This window comes from Tinamus guttatus, unplaced genomic scaffold, assembly GCF_059628265.1.
Source record: "Tinamus guttatus ecotype Peru unplaced genomic scaffold, ASM5962826v1 Tinamus_guttatus_pri_ptg000439l, whole genome shotgun sequence".
NCBI classification, from domain to species: domain Eukaryota; kingdom Metazoa; phylum Chordata; class Aves; order Tinamiformes; family Tinamidae; genus Tinamus; species Tinamus guttatus.
In genome coordinates this window covers 684,008-702,084 of record NW_028288973.1, presented here as the reverse complement: position 1 = coordinate 702,084, position 18,077 = coordinate 684,008, and the positions used below count along the sequence as shown (strand labels likewise).

Here is an 18,077-nt window from a genome sequence, read left to right as displayed (position 1 = left end):
TCTCTTCCTGCTGCTATACAAGCCCAAGTCATGGCTGCAAACGAGCCAGGGAGCACTCTGAAGTCCTGGTGAGGGCACAGGTTTGTTAGGGTGCATTTATTAAGATGTATTTATATCTACGAACACACAGAACGTGTACAAAATTGCTACATCCCCACAAACATACTAAGAAAGCCTTCTGGAAAATGTACAAAAGCACACACACTGGTGCAGTGCCAGCCTTTACCAACACTTCACCAAAGGTCTCCTACCCCCATAGGGTGCCGAAGGGCAATCACTCTTCTGGGAAGCACAGGAAGAGGCACAGGAAGAGCAGTGGGCAAGTTTCACCAAGAAGGGGTTGAAGATGAAGACCACCTGCCTATAGCAATCGTTGCTACAGTTAGCACAGTGGAACTGAATGCTCAGGGCAGGAGAGGTGACACGTGGAGAGGAAGGCAGCAAGAGGGGGCACAGGAGGAGAAGCCGCGGTATTTCATCTGCACTAAGGTGTAACAGCAGAGCTGAGGAAGGGGAAGCACTTGAGGGCTAGAGGGAGGTTGGAAGAGGTGGGATGTTAGGGTTGGATTAGCAAAGAGTGACTGAAGGGTCTGTGCTGGGGAATACTCAAGTGGAAAAGGCTAGTGCGGGTGAGAGGAGAGGCAGCACAAGGAATTGGCGGGCAGTAATGTTAGATGAGCATTCAGGTGCTTTGGCAGAGCCTGCCTGAGAGGAGCCTGAATGAAGGAGCAAGAAAGCTGCAGCACATGGCTTAGGTTGATTCAACCGACAAAGCATAACAGGGCTTTTTCTGATTTCCCTTAACAAGGCTTAACCCCTGCTCAACTCGCAAAGCCAGGCTCCTGAGGAAAAGGAAGAGTGTCTGTAACCTCCTTCTTCCCTTTGCCTTTGCAGCTCTGCCTCCGGGTGAAGGCAGATCCAGCTTCTGTGAATGATCCAGGCAGCTGCAGATAAGAACGTGTCATAACAACATACCAGGTCATCTCTGAATCCTCCCTGAGCCAGCAGGACTGCAGGAACTCATTGTGAGCCCTGGGATCCACTCACCCTTTTGCCGTGGGGTGTTCAGCAGGACTCAAAGAGCTGTGCTGGTGTCAGAAAGGGCACCTGGACCAGGTCCAGATGGAGGGACCTCGCTGGCACTTGAGGAGGCAGGACTGGAAAGGCAGGAGGATTTTTTTCAGTAAGCACTCAGGGATGCTCTCAGAGCTGCTGAAGCACCAGTGAGGCAGTAGGAGAGGCAGAGCCAAAAAATGCTTAGGAAAAGGCTAAGTAAGCAAATAGGCTGCAGATGGCAAGGTGGAAGTGAGGTGCAGATCTAGAACCAGGAGTGCAGAAGGACTTTGGAGGTCAACATAAGGCAGAGATAAGGGAACAGATATAGGCACTGTAGAGGAAGAGCCAAATACTTCCAAGCTTTGCCAATATCAAGATGCCCTCGTTAGGGTGGAGCTGCATCGTCAGAGTCATTGTAAATTCAAGAACTGCAATTCATTTAGTCAGGCCATGGGTAGAAGTAGATAAGCCTAACTGGGGAGAGTTCAAATGGGAGTGTGTGAGAGTAGGATGAGCATGTGGTGCAACACCCTCTGAACACTCACTCCTGGCCTCTAGGAATCTGCACCCCTGGGTCAGAAGTGGTGTCTCTGTGCTCAGCAGCCCCACAACATGCCCCTTTCTGAGAGGTTTGGAATGAACAGTTAAGCACAGGCTGCTGAGACCAAGAAGCAGAACTAGATGCTCTCCACTATCCCATGCAGCTCCATCAGCATCATGCAACCCAGAAAGCCTTGCTTTAAGTTGTGCCAAGAATATGGGCCACAGTCCTCTCAATCCTGCTTCTTCCCTCCCTTCCAGCAAGTCTGTAACCAGTCACCACAAACGCTTGATGGGTCTGTGAGATGTAGGAACCGTCCTGTTTTACTCTACGCTCTGGAAATCCACACCACTGCCCTCTATCACTTTCAGGCTAGTTTTATCACAGAACTTTGTCTCCATTCTTAGAGGTTAAAATTTAATTGAGTTTTTCATAGTAATGACATTTTCTTACACATGCTCCATTGAACTTCTGTAGTTTCACAGCTTACATAACAGTGAACAGATGGGAAGATAGGTAATAAAACATACAGCTCCTTGCAAAAAGCTGGGAGCTGAATTCAGCCAAGGGCTTGCCTTCCTACCCCAGCAGGTGAGCATCAGTTGAGAGGGAATTTGCTGAAGCACAATACAACTCACAACTTCCCCTTTGCTGACAAACATGAGGTAGGCCCACAGAAGCAACAAGCAAAGGAGATTCTGTTAGGGCATCTGGAAGGATAGGTCTGAATCAGATCCTGGGAGAGTCTGAAGGTGCTTCTGCTCAGGGGCAAACACCCAGGACAGTGGGTCAGCGTGAGGCCCACAACAAATTGTTCCCAGGGTGATAATGCCGAGAGGAACAGGAGTCTTGCACAGAGATGTTGCTCGTGTCACTGCCTGGCATTTACACCAAAGAAGGTGCTGTCAGTGTACTCTCCCCACTACAGCTAGTAATATGTTTGTTCTTTTCTCCCCGAGATGCTTTCAGCACCTTCTCCTGCCTTCCCCCAGTTTGAGAGATGCCATGTCAGCTCTCGATGTGGCAGGTGGATGCAGAGTTTGGGATGGTGCTACCTACATTAGCTCTCCCACTGTTTTGGTGGTCATGGCATAAGGCATGGGCTGAGGTGGCAGGAGAGAATCTGAAGAAATCCCAAATATAGACATGGCCCTTAAGGGTGAAATAAGAATAGGTGTACAGACATTTCTGCTACCTTTATTTTAATCATTTAGTGCTTAAAATAAGAAGTCTTTAATTAGAAGCATTCCCTTAATTGAATTGTAATCAAGCTTTTCATGCTGTTAGCCTGGTTAACTGTGTGATCTAATAACACCCACCGCTTCTCTCCATGCAGTGCTTAGTTACACCTCTCCTTCTGAAGCAACTTATCCCGGGGCCAGGGACTGCTGCTTTGCTTTGTGTGTGGGAGCCAGTGGAGACCCTGTCTTCACTAGGGCTTTCAGTGCTCCAGTAAGAAACAGGTAATTCCTGCCCCAGTGTCTAAAAAACACAAGCAACTGGACCCCAACTGCAAGTGGTGGGGAATGAAAAGGGAAGAAATTTAAGGCACTGGCAGAAACCACACTCAGTCTCTACTGGGACATCTCCAGTTACCAAACTGGCCCTCAGTGTCCAAGACCCAACAGTGAGCCCTAGCCGTGCTCAAACTTCTTGCCAGCATGAACTCTGAGCAGTCTCTCCTTGCACTGGCTCCCTGGCTTCCTGGGGATGATGTTGAGTGCAGAGCTTGGAAGAGAGTCATGGCATGCTGCAGAGAGGTCCAGGTCCATTAGCTCAGTGACTGGAGGACCTGATCTGGAAAACTTTCTGGTAGCTGCCTTTCACAGTGTCTGGAGGTGGCCAAAGCATCCCTAGGTGATCTAGGGAGTGCTATTGCTGAAGTTGATAGACAAGAGATGGGCTCCACAGGATGGCTGTCCTGGTGGGCCTTTTCAGTGACCTTCTGTTACCATGGGAAGGTAACAGTGCTCATGCTTTGGTGCTGTAGTGGGAATCCAGTGCAATGCATTGCAGGCTGAGTGATGGAGGGAGTTTGCCCAGCACTGCTGAGTGCCTGGGGCAGCTGGAAAGGTGCTTGCTGGCTGCTGTATCCAAGGAGGATTTGTCTCAGTGAGCACACAGCCAGCATTATCACTATTGGCCATTTCACTCCTTACTTAGGAAAGGAGGACTGGAGTTGCCCTGTTTATTGACATCATTGCTGCTGGGTGGCTTTCCAAAGTCACCACGTATGATTTTTCCTGATCAGGCAGCTGGGTTCATGGCCCTGTGAAACTCCCGAGCACAATGAAGCCGTCTTAGGGAAAACTGAGCTCCAAGGAAACTGGCAGACCTCAGCAAACTGCCAGATTGTATTTGGCAGCTCTGCCTTATCTGCAGTGAGGAGAATCCCATTTCTTCCGATATCCATAGAGGGACATACTGCTTTGAAGACCATAGAGAGACTTGTCAGTGCTAGGAAAGTGTGGGGAACCAGGGAAACAGTAGAGAATCCAGTTCTTTATCAAAGCTTCACTTCTTCAAGGACAGTGAAAGCAAGAAGATATGAAGTGAGAACAAACAACAACATCTCCAACCTGGAATTCAAGAGCAGAGGTTCTGGAGGAGTCAGGCCCCCTCAGAAAGACACACATCCAACAGAGTTGACCCGCTCAGCAGCCCAAGAGCCCCTGAAGAAAATTCTCACCAGGCTGGGGTAACTTGTGCTCTTGCAGAGTTGATACATACAGCCCATGGGAGCTGTGCCTGCAGGAACTTTTCTTGGCCTAGGGAGCACAGCTCTGGCTGCCTTCCACACTAGCTTACCCTGGGGCTGCACCTCAGCGATGTTCTGCTTCCTCCGTGTAACACAGGATTATCTGTGTGTCGCAGGAACCACAAGGCTTATTTTATCACTTTCAAAATGCTATGCAAGGCCAGCACTAATGCAGCACAATCCTCAAAACCTAGGCATGGGCAAAAGAGCAATAATATAGATTATGGTCCAGTCAATATGAGACCACATGCGTTTCTTGTCCCAGGACTCCTACTTAGGTTGGCATGTCATTATTTAAGGGTCAGCCGTTTGGTCTTCTGCTTTATTCTTCTTGTTCAAGGCATTTACTCACAATTATTAACTTCAGACTATTCAGCCCCTACTCTAAAAACAATGATTAATATTTAAAGGGTCTTTTAACAGGACACATGCTCTACTTTCTCAGTGCTTCCCAACCAATAAGAGATTTGCCTTCTCAATACTCATGCCAAGCAAGAGAGCAGCTTTTTAGAGGAGGACCCAGCATTCCTGGGAGTAAGGTCAAAAGTCGCCTGTAATGTGGGGTGGCTGAACTGAGTGCTGAGCTTTGCCAGAGCACTCTGCCTTTTGCAGCCTTGTGTATAGTCGAGTGCAAGTCCCCATGCACTTGCAGCAGAGACCAATAAAAACTCCTGTAAATGAGACATCAGGATCTCAGGATAGTACATTGCTAAAAAACAAAGCAAAAATGCCAAAATAAATAAAACACAGTTAATAGCTACCTCTGGAAGAGGTTGCTCTGAGTGACTCGCTCCGCACCAGGTAGGAAATCTGCAGCAGAGGAAGGGATCCTGGCCAAAACACAACTGTCTCAGTGATGAGTCACCCCTTTTACTTTACACTTTTGAAAAAAAAGAGAATGATGCTGTGCCCTGCAAAGAGTCTCCTTCATGACGCAGCCCAGACTCACCCAGAGCACCATCTAACCTGTGTTCTGCAGGTGTTTGGTGGAAAATAGGTCTGTGGTTGTGTAATTAAAGACTCTATCATAATTCATATGCATGAGGACATTGAAGGGCAGTTCCATGGACTGTCTTGCTGCTGCCACTTTTTTCACTGATGAGAAATGTGTATTCTGCTATAACAGATAGCAGCAGTGGCCTGTTGTCTCCAGTGAGGATAGACCTGGTGAGAGGTGAGACGTGCTGCCAGGTGGTGTTGAGGGTGACAGCACAGGAGTAGTAAGACTTGGGAATCATGACGTCTTGTTCAGGTGCTGGAAAATCTGTGGTCCCACAAATACAAGTTGACATGTCTGTCCTTCCTGCTCCCCTTGACTACTGTGAGATGTCCCAGTCTGTATCTGTTACTTCCTCTGTCCCATCTCTCCCAGCTTTCCCATTTTTTGCCTCCATTCGTTAGGCTTTTCACCAAGTCTTGGGCTTCAGGCTCTGTCATTGTCCCCTTCCCCTTCCCTAACTCATCTTTCATTACCAGGCTCTTTCCTAGTGTTGTTTCCTGATCCAAAATTACACCCCCCCAACACACACATACATCCACGCTCCTAACGCTTCCTATCCTTGGCCAGTTAGTCCCAGTCTTCCCACCACATCCTGCCTCCTGTTCACATAACCTGGTCCACATCATTAGTCCAAGTCTCCTTGGGCAGTCAATCCTATTGCTCAGCCCAGTCTCCATCTGCCACCAGAGCTCCCTGTTCCTCAGCTCAGGTTGGAGCACTGCCTCCCTCCTCCTGCTCCCCTGCCAATCCCCCTCCTCTCATGTTCCCCTTCCCCGCCTTGCTGTCATGACTACCCCTGCTCTCTGCTCCCTGGCTCCTAATTCCCCTGTTCAGCCAGTCCAAGTCACTCCAACAGTTTTCAGGCACTAACCCCGTTGCCCCACCAGTCCCAGCTTCAGCTCCCGGTCTCATTTGCTCTTCCTCAAATTTTTGGTCCTTTCCCCGTTCCTTTCCCTTTGGGTTTCATCCCCTCCCTATTCAAATCAAGGGCCTTCTTCCACCAGACTTCCAAGAAGCCAAACCAGACGTGACTGGAAGCACCACGTGAGGCATCGGAAGGTGCAGCCTGGTGCCTGCCTCAGAGGAGCAGGAAACAGCGCTAGGAGGGAAAGCCCTTCTGGGCCCCTCCAGCCTTTCTCCTCAGTGGCAAGGCCCATATGCCCTTGTGCTACCCTTAGAAGCTGAGGAAGGGCTGGGCAAGTAAACAGAGGCCCATATTATGGAGCTGTGAACTGTGACAAGGCTTCCGCTTGCGTTTCGCAAAGATACACAGTTTGGTCACACTGCGGGGGAAAAGCAGTGGTGTTATACCAGGGAGCTGCCAAAACACAGCCTCCCTTGTAGAAAACCTGACTTCCTGCCCAAGGCCAAGCAAGTATTTGCCTGAGAGCGCAGAAGACCTGGGGCTATTGTCTCCTGCGCCAAGCCATATATATATATATATTCCTTCCAGCCCAGGAAATCTAGCACCCAGCCACAGGTCTTTTCTTTTCTTTTTTTTTTTTTTTTTTCCAGAACTAAATCAATACATCCAATTCAGGCTGAGGCAGTCCGTTGTTAGGGCAAACTTCTGCTCAAGAGGTGAAACTGTGACAAAGTCCTAAGCAAGTAAAAACAGGGTCTTAAAAGGGGAAGTACTGGCAGCCTTAATAGCAGGAGCCGCTCCTGGCCACCACGCCTATAATTAAGGGCCTTTAGTGTTTCTGTTTTCTTTTTTCCTTTTTTTTTTTTTTTTTCTCCTATATACCTCACTTTTTTTTTTTTTTTTTTTTTTTTTTTTTTTAATCCTCACAGTATTCCCAGCTTCTGTCAGTTTGCAGCTGGTTGTCTTTGCTACACCTCCGCTGGCTCGTTTTGTTAAAAATAAATAAATAAATAAATAAGACCTAATGGGAAAACAAAACAAACAGACAGGAATATTCAGGTGCCAAAGCTGTGTCAGGCCAGGCCAGACAGCAGAGAGCTACAGGATAGGGTCAAGGTTATTTGGCAGGAGTTGTACTCAGGACTGAATTGCTTGAAGTTACAGAAACTAATACTCTTCATTGGCCTGCTGGGTGACCCCCCGCATCTGAGCATCCACTGAGTGGTCACAGACTCTGCTTTGGCACTCTGAGCTCCATGTCACGGGCAGGGGATGGAGAGTGGCTGTGACTTGCTGGGTGTCACGGAGGCAGTCAATGACAGGGCTGGGAACAGGGCTCATGTTTTCTCTCTCATGTTCTAACTGTAGGACTTCCCTTTTTGCACCCCCGCTGCTTTTCCTTCCTGTGAAGCTCAGCCCTCCTTTAGCAATCCAGAGGAGGCACCACCTCTGCCTCATCAAGGCTTCTGCATTCCTCCCCACTAGCGGGTTTCAGAAGCAGTGTATCTCCCTGTAAGAAATTCCAGCTTTCTTATTTTAAAGAAAAGGGCTTCTGAGTTGGGCCCTCACTCTGCTTTGTTTTTTTTTTTTTTCCCCATTTCTACCACTTGGGCCAGAGCTATTAGCTAGGGCAGCACCATCCCTTCTCCCAGGAGGGATGGGAGCAGAAGGGACATGGCTAATGGAGGCAGCTTTTGGCATAGGTGTGAATGTCTCTAAACCTCTAGTGAGAGGAGAGGATTCACAGTCCCAAACTTGGCCCTGGGGCTCAGAAATCCAGCCCTCCCCCCTTAGAAACAATGGCAGCAAAGCAACAGAGATGTGAGAAATGCATTTTCCCCTTCAGGAAGATTTGCAGGTCAGACAAAAGTCTAAGACTGGTTGGATAGGAGGCAATTCAACTGTGAAATCACTTGTGTTTGGGAGGCTAACTGGAGACAAGGCTGAATACATAAGCACAGATCGTGGAGATCAGAGGAGGCCCCTGACAACAGGATAAAGACAAAGATTGCATCCGCCTTCAAAACAGGCCAAAAGGTTCATTTTGAGAACTATAGGCTGGTCAGGCACCATTTGGTCACAGCGAAAATCATGCAGCAAGTCCTCTTGGAACACAGTTCTGCGTGCATGGATAAGATGGCAACTGGGAGCTGTCACGATGGATTGCCAGGGATAAGTCATGCCTGACCAACCTGATTGCCTTCTGTGATAGGATGACTTGGGTTTGTGGGTGAGGGGAGAGCAGTGCAAGTTGTTTACCTCAAATTCAGCAGGGCTGTCAACACCGTCTCCCATAAAATTGCTTTATCTAGTTAAGGGCTTTGTGGTCTGGATAGCTGGGTAACCACATGGGTAAAAAGCAGGTTGGAAGGTCAGGCTCAGGCGATAGTGGTTAATGGGCTGCACTCTACCTAGAAGCTGGTTACAAGCAGGCTACCAGGGGGAACTATGCTGGGACCATCCTGTTTAACAATAACCTGCAGGAGGTGGTGGAGTGCATTGTGGTCAAATTTGCAGATGACACCAAATTGGGGAAGGGGACTGGTCAGTGTGCTTGAAGGCAGGGCTGCTATGCAGCGGGACTTAGGCAGGCTGGAGGAATGGGCTTACAGGACCCTTAGGAAATTCAGCAAGGACCAGTGCAAAGCCCTATTGCTGGGAAGGAAGAGCATCTGGCAACAAGTCTGTCTGGGGACTGATTGGTTGGAGAGCAGCTCTGTGGAAAAGCTGCTTCTTGGTAGAAGATAGAGACAGGCTCTTCATAGTGGCATGAGGTGGGAGGATGAGAGGGCTTAAGTGGAAACAAGAGAGGTCCAGACTGGATATAAGAAAATCTTTTTACGTATGAGGACATCAAGCATGGGGAAAGGTGGCCCAGAGAGGCTATGTGGTCTCAGTCTTGGAAGATTTTCAAGACCAAACTGGACAAAGCCCTGAGCAACCTGGTCTGACTTCCTAGCTGACCCTGCTTTGAGCAGGAGGCCGGACTAGAGATGTCCCAAGGCCTCTTCCAACCTGAATTATCCTATCACCTGTGTGTAAAAACTGTATGATGCCCATGTTGGTGCTCGTTTGGCATGTGTTACAAGAACACATCAGGTATGTATGTGCCCTGCATTCCTCTGTGCCAGTGGCAAGTGTGGACTGCAAGAGCTGTGCGAGGTGCAGCTGGAGGAGGGTGTAGTGTCACACACGCATCCTAACAGCAGGTGATGAGCGTGCCGTAACGGGGGAGCCCCTGTGCAGCCTGCTGGGGCAGTAGCTCTGACTGCACGTCACATGTATATTGGTTTTGTCTGTGTGGTATGTGCTAGTGAGATCGATGAGTGTCACATGCGTGCGAAGTGCACTTGCGAGGAGTCTGCCCTGTCCGCGTGTGCTGCGGCGAGTGCGCCTGCGCCACGGGAGTGAACATGTGGCCATAGTAGCAAAATATGTGTGCGGTGTGCGGATTCTGGCGGGGGGAGCAGCATTTGCGTGGGCTTGTTATTCACAACAGCACAAACTGGTGGTAACTGAAAAGCCTCCTGTTTACGAGCAACTCCCATGCGGACTCAGGGACTAGGGGGAGGCAGCTCAGGCGGTTATGAAACCAGCTTGCCCAGTCAGGATAATTCACGTACTGCTGTGGGAGGGACAGAGAGATAAACAACATACAAGGAGACGGCAGGGCAGGGAGAGTGGCTTAAAATGCAGCTTCCCAGCATGCCCTGGTGGATTAGTTCAGCATCTCAGCCCGGCTCCTCTTTAATTCTTATGCAAGGGGTTTCTCTGGAAGGGACAGCCTGTCCTTGCCAGCTGAACACCAGGCACAGGGCGCAATTAACAGAGGGCCATCTCACTACAAGTCCTACGCAGCGAAGGGCAAGAGGCAGCTGGGGACTTGTTCCCTGCAAGCAGTGAGGGTGCGGAGCGGGGGTGTTTCTGCTTTTGGTCTGGCATAATTCACTTTAGAAGACCAATTCTCACCGGAGGATCACTCTCAAGGCAGAGCATCTTGGGCAGCCTGTGACAGCGCCAGGACCAGCTCAGAGCACTCAGTGTTCTCTCTGCAAAGGGCTGTGCTTAGGGACTGCCCGAGAGCTGGCAGAGCCAGCACCTGCCTCCCCGCCTTGTGCTGCTGCTCATGAGGAACCCCAGGACATGCTCATCCAGGCCTGCCATAGTCTCCTGTTGACTTCTGGGTGTGATTTCAAAGTGCTGATTTGTATCTGTAAGGCCACATGCAGGTAAACTTTGGGGATGCAGTGTGACACTATGGTTCCTTGCTTCTGCAGCTGGATGCCTGCAGGCAGCAAGACTGGAACATGTGCTGTGCTTGGTCCGACAGAGCTGCCATTTGGTGTCCCAGGCAGTGGTACGGAGGTGATGGGATCTTACCTGGGGCGATACCCAGAGAGAGCCTCACAACACAGCATCTTGGACATAGTTTCACTGCAGCTGTGGGTGCAGGGAAGGCAGGGCGCTATTCTAGGAACTAGTACAAATTTGTTTATCCCTTGTGACATCTTCAGCTGTACAGAGAGGTGGCAGGTTAAACTCAAGAAACAGGTTAAATTTCTCCTTACGCCACTGTCTGCTCCATAATCTTGGGCAAGTCATTTTGCCTTGTCAGCCTGCTCTCTTCCCCTTTCTCTTTCTTTCTGACTGAGACTGGAAGCTCTGTGGAACAGGAACTGCCTCTTCTCCTCTGACTGTGCAGCAGCAAGCACAACGGGCCCACGAAAGAGCCCAGGGCTCAGGAGGCTTCTTCATGGGACAAATAATCAAACAGTTACAAGAACTCAGAAAATAAAGTGTTTGCATCACATGTCATGTGCTTGGACCCACTTTCAAACTCATTCCTCATTTTATTTATGAGAGCCACATGCAGACTGCAGGTCATGTTACATGTATCTTCAAAGTGTTCTGTGGACTTCTGCATCAGTTTATCCTCCTCTGTTCAATACACCAAGCAGGATGCGCAGACCTTTGTTAGGTCCCTGATGGACACAGGGAATCTGTTACTGGTTGAGTACCTAATCACCTGTCAGTCGCAGTTTCAGGCTCCTTATTTTCCTGGTTGCAGAGCTTCTGTAATTAGACTTCATATCTTATAGGCCTCGTGTCATCAGCCTTAGTGACTGTAGCGCTGGGACATTCAAACAACTCCATCCATGCACTCTAGTCAGAGACTCAAATTTTATCAGCTCGCAGGTTCCAAGACGTGCTATTTCAAATCCAGGGCCAGCACTAAAATAATCCTGCTAATATCAGAGGACAAAAACTTTTAAAGTTCAAATATCCAGTGTCTGACAGACTATTTCAGAATGGCATTTGTGTCCATTGTGAAATTCTTCACAGGCATCAGAGCACTGAAATCACATCATTCCACTTAGCAACACACATTTCCTCTTTCCATTCTGACGTAATTTTAATAGTCTCTTGTGTATGCCTAGAACTAAGGCTGCTTAGAGAGCATAAGGATTACCTACAAAATATTTCCTCCCAGGAGGGCAGGTGTTCAAAGGTAAGTATATATACTAATGGACTGTTGACTGCTCTGCTGCTGTTGCTTTCCTGGGAACTGGAAATAGCCCAGGGTTGAGGAACACGTGTTTGCTAGAAAGCGCAGAGACTCTGAGCATTTTGCAAGCCAGAATGTTATTTCCTAATGACCTGAAGGGTTAGGAAAAGACTGCTTACAAGAAAAACTCTCAAGGTAATGCAAACCTTCTGCCTTCGAGTTGTGCACCATCCCCTGTTCTAGCGTGGTCATGTCAACAGAATCATAGAATCATTGGAAAAGACCTTCAAGATCATCAAGTCCAACCATAAACCCATCACCATCATACCACCAGCTATGTTCCAAAGTGCCTTATCTACACATTTCTTGAACACTGCCAGGAATGGTGACTTCGCCACTTCCCTGAGCAGTCTGTTCCAATGCTTCACCACTCTTTGTATAGAAATTTTTCCTAATATCTAACCTGAAGCTCCTCTGGGACAACTCAAGGCCACTTCCTGTTGTCCTATCAGTAGTTATTTTGTAGAAGAGATTGACCCCTGCCTCATATAATTCTGCAATTCCAGGCAGTTTGTTGCCTCTCTCCTACTGTAGAGTTGTCCTGACCAACTGTCTGTGGCAGGGGAAAGACAGCGACATGACAACAACATTCTGCTACAGCCATAAGTTGTCAGTGCCATTTCAGGGGACTGAATAATGGAGACAGGGGAGCAAATCTCATGCTGAGCATGTGCAACCTGAGCTTATGAGGCGTGCTTGAAGGGCAGGCCGGCAGCAAAATGACCTGACTCTGAACTCTTTTTCTTTTTTATCTACGTCCTGCTCAGGACTGGAATAGCCTTATAGCCCTTGCCTGGAGAAGAAATCAAAGTGGCAGCATATCTAACTGCTGCAGAAGTCAGAGGCTGTTCTGTGAAAGCTGCTGAGGTTTTAGAGAGCTGATAGCTGATAGTGCAGAGCAGAAAGCTGTGGCCTATTTGTCAGACGCGCTGACCTTTACCACAGGTTAAAGGTCTAACACAGAGCTGCGTGGCTGTGAAAACGTCAGTAGATCAGCGCCTGTCCTTTTTCGAGCCTGCCTTGTCTCCAGGATCAGAAAGGAAACATTTTGATCCCTGACCTCCAGCTCTGACACCCAATACTTCCTGCTGAGCACGTCCTAAGCCCCAGCACAGCTTTGCCAGTGTGGCTTCAGCCTGGCCTGCAGCACCCCCTGCCACCTCAGCGCCAAGGGCTGTTCCAGGGGAAGGCTCAGCCCTGGGTGTAGCCTTCAAACACTGCATGGATTTGGGAGCTGCAGGGATGCAAGCCTTGCTTTCCTCTCTAGATGGTGCTCTTAGGACAGGCAATGGCGATGTTCTCCCAGCTTAAGCCTTGCTACTAAACCTAAATGTGCCGTGTCCTGCAGACAGTCATGTACAGGCGTTGGGGAGGCTTGAACTTGGCCAAAGGGGAAACAACCACTGTGTTGGCCTTCCAGGAAATTTTTGCCATCTGAGCTCCTCCTGGCTGTCAGCTGCCAGTCTACCACTGCCTGACTATGGGACAACACACCACGGTTTGCTGAGTCTATGGATTTCATACTCAACTCCCCTTCCTTATGCTTACAGTCGTTACCTACCTGAAGGCCTGTTGCAATTGCCCTCCAAGCCTGGCCCTATGCCACGCAGTGCCTGAGTGCTAAATTCAGTTCTGCCCAGGCTCAGCAGGTTTTTTTTTCCCTCTCCCCCTTCTCCACAGCCTGGAATAGTTTGTCCCAACTTTGCAGATTTAGCACACGGCTGCTGCCTCTGGGGTTTTCCAATAGTAGTACTCCATTAGGGCCCGATTCTGCACTTACCACAGTCAATGACAAAAGTCTCATTGACTTAGCAGGAGTAAGAGCAAGCCCTTAATGGCTTCTGAAGGCAAAGCTTTTTTATTATTTCTTCTTCTTCTTCTTCTTTTTTCTCTTTTTTTTCTCTCACTTTTTTTTTTTTTTTTCCTATTCTGTGGCAGTTAAAACCATGGCTGCTTTATATTTCCCATATAAAGCCGACAGAGACCTCAGGCAGTTCTGCAAAGAAGTAGATGGCCTGCTGAAGCTTGAAATAAGTAGAAGAGAGATTTTATCACACAGGGATCCTCAGTCTGGATGCAAGAAACAAGGCGGTATGCTACATTGCACCCCTAGGCACAACCAAAACAGAGCTGGCTAAAAAAAACTTTTTTTTTTTTTCCCCACGAAGCAAGGACATTTACATAATAATTTCCTGATTGTGGAAATACAAACCCATTTTCTCCTTGTTTGAGATTATTATGTTTCTTGAAAATATTTTTAGCCATAGTGTGTATTAAAATATCTCGATGAGCGAGGTTGGGGTGATTTAAAAGGTGCCAATGATCATTTCTTTGCAAAAGGGTTGACTAAAAGTGTCACCAAAAATAAAATACGGACAAAGTTTCTCAAATGTCATTTAAAACAGCAACAACATTACTTTGAAAACTGTCAAGAGTGATAGCAGTTGCTAGTGATAGTAGTTGCTACGGCGTGAGAGATCTGAATCAGTGCCTGCCTGGATCTTATTCACAGGGAAAAAGTCCTTCCTCTCGTAGAAGAGCTTTCAACAATAAATCAAAGGAATAAATTGTTCATTAATAAGACAAGGAAAGAAATAAAGCTTGTGAGTGGATAAGCTGTGTCTCCCTCCATATAAACAAGCTGCAGCACCTCAGGATTAGGGGGAAATCTTGAAGCAGTGTTCCCGCCAGCAGATACTGTAGGAGGGCGTCACTGAGATCCTGTGCCCTGGCATGAAATAGGACTGTCTTTCCTGGAGAGCACAGGACAAGGAAGTGTCACCTGCTTGAAAGGTGATGCTCCATGTATCACATGCACTGGTGCCATGGCCAAAATATCGAGTGTTTCTGTGCGTCACAGGGTGTATTTATAGTTGTGAATGGCTGTGAGATTTAATTTGCAGACTCCCTCAAAATTTCCACACTTCTTCATAGCAGTTAAAATCTTCCAAGCCGAATTGTCCTGACAGCCTTTCACAGGCTCGGTAAAACGAGTCCCCAGGACACAGCTGGAGGGCTGCTAGTTGAGGTGTTGTGTATTGTGCGCGTGTTCTTGGGAAACTATAGGATGAAGTTGTGGCATCGGGTAGTTTATACTGGCATGTGTGGCATATGCATATGGGCACGCAGATACAGAGGTACGTGTATAAGAAGTATATATTCTGTAAGTACCACTAGCTATTAGCAAAGCACTTGGGCCATGAATGCTGCTTACAGGCAACAGGGGGCTTATTACCAGGAGTGATTGCACCACCTCACCACATGGGCCCGCCTGAGAAACGCACCGTTTGAGCAGCATAGCTCTTGAAGAGCCTGTGGCAAGCAGATGCTCCTAGTTAAACCACCACTGACACTTTCCGTGCGCTTTGGCTTCTGCATGCCCCAGCAGGAAAGGGAGGGGAATTAAGAGACCTGGTCCTTTTTGCTTAAAAACAGCCAGGGCAAAGGATGTGAAGACCCCAAGCATCAAAGCAACTGGACCGGCTTTTCCCCTAGCTAGGGAGTTGCATTTTTGAATTTTTTTTACAGCAGTAGATGTCAGAAGTGGGTTTTTCCTTACAATCATAGAATCATAGAATGCTTAGGGTTGGAAGGGACCTCTAGAGATCATCTAGTCCAACCCCCCTGCATACGCAGGGACACCTAAAGCACGTGGCACAGGACTGCATCCAAGCGGGTTTTAAAGATCTCCAGAGAAGGAGACTCCACAACCTCTCTGGGCAGCCTGTTCCAGTGCTCTGTCACCCTCACTGTTAAGAAAATTTTCCTTAAGTTCCTATGGAATTTTTGATGTTTCAGTTTCCGGCCATTTCCTCTAGTCCTATCAGTGGCCACCACTGAAAAGAGACCAGCACCGTCCTCTGCACTCCCTCCCTTGAGGTATTTATATACACTGATTAGATCCCCTCTCAGTCTTCTCTTCTCCAGGCTGAACAGGCCCAGCTCCCTCAGCCTCTCCTCGTAGGGCAGATGTTCCAGGCCCCTGATCATCCTTGTAGCCCTGCGCTGGACTCTCTCCAGCAGCTCCACATCCCTCTTGTACTGTGGAGCCCAGAACTGGACATAGTACTCCAGATGTGGCCTCACCAGGGCTGAGTAGAGGGGCAGGATCACCTCCCTCAACCTGCTGGAGACGCTCTTCTTAATGCAGCCCAGGATCCCATTGGCCTTCTTGGCCACGAGGGCACACTGCTGCCTCATGGTCAACTTATCATCCACCATGACACCCAGGTCTTTCTCCGCAGAGCTGCTCTCCAGAAGGTCGGTCCCCAGCCTGTACTGGTGTCTGGGGTTATTCCTCCCCAGGTGCAGAACCTTGCACTTGGCCTTGTTGAATTGCATGAGGTTTTTCACCGCCCAGTTGTCCAGTCTGTCCAGGTCCCTCTGGATGGCAGCGCAGCCCTCTGGGGTATCAGCTACTCCTCCCAGTTTGGTATCATCAGCAAACTTGCTGAGGGAGCACTCTGTGCCTTCACGACTGCCACACACGACTCTGAGTTTTGAGGGAAGCGGCCATGTTGTGACCGGGAGCGACGCAGCAGAGCGGACAGGCTGTGTTTCCACTGCGACGCAGCGGGCCGCCCCCTCGGGTTATGCTTCTTCCCCAGCCCTCAGGGTGCCCCCAGCCCGTTTGCACAGGCTGTGCGGTGCCAGGGCTGGGGCGGCCTGCCATGGGGCAGAGGTGAGTGGCCTCCCTGTGGCAGCGTGGCACTCGCTCCTCCTCCACTGCGCATCATTTCCCAGGGCCACAGGGGATGATGCCAACGGCATCGTCCACCTGAACCACAAAGAGCTGACTGAACCTCCCCGGGCCTCCCCACGCTGAGGCCCCACGTCCCTTTCCAGTTGTCCATCTCTTTCCATGCCTGGCGCTATGGCTGCAGGCGCTCATGTTTCCAAGAGCATGAGCCTCCCTGAGGCGCTGCGCAGCCATGGGATTCACTCGGATTGCACCAACAGGTTCAAAAGTGACGCAGCAAGGCCTGGCAGACTGGCAGATGGATGGGCAGACACCGTAAGCGCAGTAGTCTTGTTTCCTGAGGAAACAAAACTAAAAATAGGGGCCCTCTCTCTTCTTCTTTTCATCCCTCTCCTCTTTTTTTTTCGCCCCCTGCTTTTCCCTTGGCTCCTCATTGGCTCTCTCTCCACTCCTTTTTAATGGCATAAAGGTATTGCCAGCTTTTTCTCATTTTTATTGAGCATGGCACAGTGTTAGCCAGGTTTTCCTTAAACCTGCAGCTTCTGCTGTCAGCATCTACTTCGTCTTGATGTCAAACATGGCTTAAAAGGGCCAGCAGGCTCACCAGTTGCTGCAGAGGGGGTCTGGCAAGCGAAGTTGGCCATATGATACGTATTTCCTTGATGTGCTGGCGACATTTTCCTGTTTTTTTTTTTCTTTCCTCCCCCAAAAAAGAGTCTTGCTGCCTGAACGCAGAGGGTGGCAACACTGGCTTGCATGCTAATGCTTCCACCCTATGTTTGCTGGCATCTGGTCCCGGGCGCACTTTGACTGCCCCATCTTTGCCTACCTCTCTTGGGAGGTTTCTCCCTGAAGATCAGCCATGTCCCTACACACATCCTTGGTGAGTGTGAACTTTGTGCCCAGCCCCTAGCTCTACTTGGGTGCATGCCTGTGTGCCTGAACTGAGGCATTTAAGCAAGCTCAGCCCTGTGTATTGTGCCAGTAGTGCTTAATCCCTTCAAACCATTGCCTGCTTGCCAGGGACACACTGGTACAGATGCTGAACTGTCAGTGATCGTGGGATGCATGCACGATCTTCAGATTCCCTGAGCCTGATGCCCACCAGGCTCGTTCAACCTCCAAAAGACACCGTTGTTCCATGTGTGCCCACCCAGCTGTGTGGGCTCCCCTTCTTGGGGCTGCAGTCCCGGGCCGTGCCCTGGATTCCCATGTCCTGGCACACAGAGTCCTTCTTTCTCGGTCCATTAGTTTGTTTCCACTGCCATATCCAGTAACAGGCTCCAGACTCTAAAAGCTATATTAAAAGGCAGGTCAATACCAGCCCATGTTTATTCCCTCCAGGGAAAGTAAATGAATAATAAAAAGATGGAAGGAGGGGCTTCATTAATTAGCAATGAAGAGGAGAGGTGGGACAGAGATTCCCATGGGAAAATAAGTAGAAAATGAGGCCGTGTTTCAAGTCATACATTGAAAAGCCAGGATTCATGAGCTCCTGTCCCCACTCTCTGCAGAACAGGAGGAGAAGGATGAATGAATCATTGCTGTCACACTCAGAGAAGCATCAGAAACTATTTCCTTTCCATCCTCTT

General features: G+C 49.1%; 1 long non-coding RNA gene across 1 annotated transcript; it reads right to left on the bottom strand.

Moving 5' to 3' along the window:
• Positions 1-6,838: 6,838 nt before the first annotated feature.
• Positions 6,839-7,232, bottom strand: LOC148593173 (uncharacterized). The gene is made up of 2 exons (XR_015913775.1): positions 7,108-7,232; positions 6,839-7,058 (listed from the first exon to the last, which is right to left on the bottom strand). It is a non-coding gene; the product is annotated as an uncharacterized LOC148593173 (long non-coding RNA).
• Between the last annotated feature and the right edge of the window lie 10,845 nt (positions 7,233-18,077).